We start from the raw sequence: 6,000 nt of genomic DNA, 5'->3' as shown, positions 1-6,000 counted from the left end.
ATTTTCTTGCCTCAGAGATTCACCATGTGGGTTGGGGAACAGCCCAGAGACCTTCCCTTCTGGGAGAATCCACAGTCCAGGTCAATTGGGAGGTTTGGGGGGGAACCCAAGCCCACCCTCTACTCCAGGTTCCAGCCCAGGGCCCTGTGGACTGCAGCTGTCTATAGTGCCTCCTGTAACAGCTGCATGACAGCTACAACTCCCTGGGCTACTTCCCCATGGCCTCCTCCAAACACCTTCCTTATTCTCACCACAGGACCTTCCTCCTGGTGTCTGATAACGCTTGTGCTCCTCAGTCCTCCAGCAGCACATCCTTTCACTCTCAGCTCCTTGCGCCTCTTGCTCCCAGCTCTTCACACTCGCACCACAAACTGAAGTGAGCTCCTTTTAAAACCCAGGTGTCCTGATTAGCCTGCCTTAATTGATTCTAGCAGCTTCTTCTTAATTGGCTCCAGGTGTCCTAATTAGCCTGCCTGCCTTAACTGGTTCTAGCAGGTTCCTGATTACTCTAGTGCAGCCCCTGCTCTGGTCACTCAGGGAACAGAAAACTACTCATCCAGTGACCAGTATATTTGCCTTCTACCAGACTCCTGTACCCCACTGGTCTGGGTCTGTCACACCATATATCATGGAAGCTGCCGAACTCCTACAGGGAAAGCTTTTCCCTGAGAGAGCTAGTCACCAAAGAACTCCAACAGGGAAAGCCCTGTGTTGAGAAAGAGCTAATGAGGGAAACTTGGACTGAGAAGCTGAAAAAAATCCCCCCTCCAAAGAAGGCACAAGAGGAAATCATTATTTCCATGCTAGAGCAAAGCACAGCAATCTATGCCGCATTTTCTTTCTCCTGCTACATGGACAAGAACAGGATCTGGAAGGACAAACCACCACCATCAGAAATAGCAGCTGCTGCTTGTACAGGGCCTCAAGGCAGAGACAGCAACCGCAAGCAAAACGTGGCCTAGAACCAGCTATGGCATTTATATTCTTCTCAATTCAGGAAAAGAATGACTCAGTTTGAAATAAAGTATCTATGTTACTTGCATGCTGTGCTTTGTCCATTGTAGTTCGAAAACATCTCAGTCGCCCATCCAATGCTCCAGGGTCCCTTGACAAACCTGAAACTAGATCCACTAATAAGCAGACAGACAGACCAACCGATCCATCATTTACCCCAATCAAATCAACCCAGCAACAACATGCATGTAGCAAGGACTAACCAGTCTCCACGTACTGTCTCCACTGGAATCCCACACAGGAGCGGCCCTAGCTGTTTTGCCACCCAAGGCGCCCTTTGTTTTAGGCACCCTGTTCCCCCAGCCCTAGAATCAGCCCTGGTCTCTCATCCCACCACTACCCAGGCCTGCCCCAGGCAAGGGACCCCCTGCAGCACACCCTGCAGGCTAACAAACTCAGGTTGTTACAGACTTGGGGAGGAAGTGAGTTTCAAAAGTCCAGGGCACTAAGGGGATGCCCTACTAGCTGCTCCCTCTCTCATATCAAAGAGGCTTCAGCTCAAGCGCCTCTGCTGACTTCAAATGTGGCATATGTCCTGGGGCGAGAGACAGTCTCTTAGGCCTTGGCTACACTTGCAGCTGTACAGCGCTGTGAGGTAAACCTGTCTTCATACAGCTGAGTAGGGAAAAGCGCTGCAGTCTGTCCACACTGCCAGCTGCCAGCGCAGTGGTGTGGCCACACTTGCAACATTTGCAGTTGTGTTGGGAGTGGTGCATTATGGGCAGCTATCCCAGCATTCATGTGGCTGCAACGTGCTTTTCAAAACGGGGGGTGGGGTGGATTGTGACAGGGAGTGTAGGGGGAGAGAGAGTGCTTTTTGGAGCATGTCAGCTCTCTATTTTGCAAGTTCCGAACTCCTGACCCCCTGCTCATTCATTTACTCACTCAAAGCAAGCTGCAAACTGTTTGTTTTTCTCTGTGGTACGAGCTTTGAAACCGGCACTTCCGCATTCCTGCAGCCGGTCACAACAGTGGAGAGGATTGGCCATTGACAAGGTGATTAGTACAGCGCTGCAAGCGTTTACACTCACACCCGTGAGTCGTAGCCACTCCGCTGCAGCTGTTATTCCTCTCGGAGATGTGGAGTACCTGCAGCGGTGTACCCAGGGAGATACAGCGCTGTAAGTGCCCTGCCAGTGTGGACGGGGAGTGAGTTACAGCGCTGGGGGAGGCTTTACAGCGCTGTAACTTGCAAGTGTAGCCAAGGCCTCAGGCACTGAGTGCCCTGGGACCTGCCTTTATAGGCCAAAACAACCATCTTTAACTCAATCTGGAAACCAATAAGCAGGCAGTGTCTGTCATACTGCGTGGGTTTAATACGCTCACAAAACAAGGCACTGCCTGCCAAGTGAGCTGAGAAATTCTGCACCAGGTGCAGTTTTTTAATAGATATTTTGAATAGCATATTGCAGTATGTAATCACCAGGTGACAAAGGCATCGATGACAGCTGGATGGTCCGCATCCAAAAGAAATGGTCCGCATCCATAAACTTCTAGCTGTTCGTAGGTGGGGAGAAGGGCAGACTTGGTTGAGTTAGAGGAAAACACCATGCTCATCTTGCTGGGTCTGCATACAGCTGTTCCTGGGCCTCTCTCACATCCTGGTTCTTCTTTCTTCTCGGAGTCCTAGTTCCCAGAGTCATGACTACACAATGGCAGTATTCACCTTATCTTAGTACTCTGTCAGCAAATGGCTGTGGGCTGAGAACCAGCATTTTGTGCTTTAGGCAGTACAACCAGTGTCCTGCAAGCTGTATGCACTGAGCATAAGGCTGTAATTAGCCTTGGAACACATGAAACCTCATGACCAGCTCTTTGTGGAATCACCTTTTTGACCTACCCCCATTTAGTGTCTGACCACACACCAGGGCAACAGAAGGAACAGGCTGTTCAGCCTGAATCCCATCTGTGGATTTTGATCACACATCTACATCACCCTACTGCTAGTAAAGATGTTCCTCTCCTAAAGCAGCTCCACTTCTTCCTTAAACCCAGTATTCTTTCTGCCAGTGCTATGGCTGATGTCAAAAGAAGAGGAGAAAGCAAACTATTATGCTCTTCCATACTCAAAGGACAATGACGCGCAGTCAGTCTAAGTTATGAGTCAAAATGGAACCCGACGTGACTGGTTTTATAAGTAGTGCATCATGCCCAGCAATCATGCAACTTTTGAGGTTTGAGATATGCAGGAGATTAGCTTATGATGGCTCATGATTGTAGCTTGTGTGTGACTGTGTAGGGTTCAGCACTAAACCAATTTTAGAACTGTGGCTCCTTGCTCGAGATGCTAACAGAAGCCCTGCTTTGGGTCACATTGAGAATCTTGAGCAGTCAGATGCTATTCTGACACACTGGTCTCAATGGCAGACCGGATGGGAAATCACACATCCTTCTCTCCTTGACAGACCTGTTCTTCCTCTTCTAGTGAGACTTCCAGGCCAAAGAGATTTAGATGGGTTCAGAGAAACACCAGAACTTTTGGATGATGCTCCAGTCTGAACATTGTGAGGTTCACTGAGACTAAGTTATGCGCTCCTTGATTATCATAAATGAAAGAAGCTTCTGAGTAACTTTGGACACTATATCAACTTAATTTGACAAACACCGTGGGGCATTAATAGAAGAACCAAGATTAATCTCCAGCAGGGGGCTATTAAAGAAAAGGGTTTGTTCTAGAAATGGAGCTGAAAGAGCATTTACTTCCCACTGACTTCAGATAGAAATCTGCCTCACAGCACTGCCCCAGAAAGCAGGTGGCATACCCAGGCCGGTCAGTTAAGTAGATCAAAAAGGTCTATGGAACTAGGAGCGTGTTGGTAATGGTGGAATTCACTGAGTCAGGGCAGATGCTTGCCAGAGTAGGTCCCAAGGACTGTTTCCTGGTGCCCCAGTTGCTCACATTCCAAACATGCTGGAGTAGGGCAGAAGAAAAGGTGAGGTATAATGTATGGACATGGAACAGCTACTTTTGGAAAACCCTGCTGGAAATCCGGGTAGTTATCTGACAAAGAAACACTGCACATAAAAATTGATTCGCTCACACCGCGCGTTTCCCATCCTTTCATCAGTACTACCAGACCTTCAACTATAATTGAAGGCCACAGACTATTTACATCTCTCCTGAAGAGCAGAGAATGTGAAATGTACAGTGCTATATAAGTGCTAAGCAAAAAGAACCAACAACCACAGCCACTGCAAATCAAATCCATGTTTATTAACCTAGAATGCTACTTCTACAAAGCAAGTAAAATGTTAGTAATTTAACAGACTGCTGAAGGTACAGTTGTATAGAACTAGTGGTGCTAAATTACTGTCTGGTAGCTCAGAGGAGCCAATCGCTCATTTAATCAGCCATGTGACACAACATAGTTCTAATCCAGACAAGGAAACAAATGCAAGAAGCAATTTACCTTATTGTTAAGTAGTGTAAATATCATAAGACAGTAAATGTAGGATATTATGAGTGGGAATGAAAGCAGATTGCAAAAGAAGAGGCCTCACCATGGTTCTGTGTGTGCAAATGCTTGGGGAGGGAAACAGGGCATTGCCCTGAATAAATTTGTTTCTTTATCTGACTTTTCCCTAACTGAAAAAAGTCAATAAGGTTTCATTTGGGTGAGAGTTTTGAGCAAACATTCAGGACTTTATTATCTCATTCAGCCAGGTTGCCCACACCTATAGTTACTTGTGATCTGCTAGTCAAGGTAACAGAAATTTCATTGTTACCATATACTCAGTGGCAGACAATACAGGAATTACTTCCAAGGGTAGCACAATATCGAACATCTTTGGTTACAATGATAGTAAAATAACAAAGAAAAGAATCTTAAGATTCAGCCATTGGGTAACCGAATAGTAATTTATAGATTGCACAGCACTGGGGTCTGCACAGTGGTTTTCTTCACCCAGGTCCTTCTCCAAGAAACATGATCTGTTCTGTGCATTGTGTGATGTATCTTATTCAGAGCATAGGCAGCATGTCAAACCAGTCTGCAAAATAGGTCTGAATGATGATCTCATCTGGTCCATGAAGATATTCCAATATCATCATAATTTTAGGGGTGCAGGATTGGGGCCCTTAGATAATAAGGTGAGAGCTGCCTAGGATAAACAAATTCATCCAACTCCACTGAAGTTGAAGATGATGCATTCAAAGTCAGTAGAGTTACGAGAAGAATTGTGCCCTGTGTGTTCAGTTGTAATGGTAGCTCAGGAAGAAAAGTACATTAGGAACTCTTGTCACTGTAATAACCACTGGCACATTACAGTTTTGAAAACCTGCCAATGAAATCTCCATTGTGCTGCCAAAATAGCACTAGTCAGTGTCAGCGTGATTACAACTTGGCTACCAGAGTGGGGTTGCTCTATGTGTTGCAAGGGTAGATTTTGATTGAAAAGGCTACTATTGAATGCTAAAACTGGAGTTGGTATTGCTTCAGGACTAACCAATCATACCTTTGTGTATGGGAAGTTCCAAGTTGATCATCTGTAACATATTGGCATTTTCAGTAGTAGTAGTAGAGGAATCCCCCCAGTACTCCGACTGCCACGGCTGTATTATGAGAGGAACATCCATCTGCGGAGAAAGATGTTGAACATGGCTTACATGGTGCCTATACAGGATGACTTGTATTCCCCTTCTTCATTCCTTATGCATTTGAAAGACCAAGGAGGCCTACTGATAAAATAACAGAACTAGGAGTCAGGACTCCTCTATTCCTTTTCCAGCTCAGCCACTGGCTTAGTGTTTGACCTTGGGCAAGACAGTGGGGCTCTCTGTGGTCTAGTGTGCACAGCTGTAAGAGGGGGACAATGCTACATTCCTACCTCACAGGAATATTGTGAGGCTAAACCAGGGGTCTCAAACACGTGGCCCGTGGGCCGGCTCTTGTGTGTGGCCCGCCAAGCTCCCCGCGCCCTGCCCCCCCCGTCGCTCCCCGCACCCCCCCGCCCCTCTGCCTACCCGTGGGATTGCCTCCTGACACT

Source organism: Terrapene carolina, unplaced genomic scaffold (genome assembly GCF_002925995.2).
Source record: "Terrapene carolina triunguis isolate 2854851 unplaced genomic scaffold, T_m_triunguis-2.0 Scaffold93, whole genome shotgun sequence".
Classification (NCBI taxonomy): domain Eukaryota; kingdom Metazoa; phylum Chordata; order Testudines; family Emydidae; genus Terrapene; species Terrapene triunguis.
The sequence above is the reverse complement of the archived record's forward strand: the minus strand, read 5'-3'. Positions refer to the sequence as shown.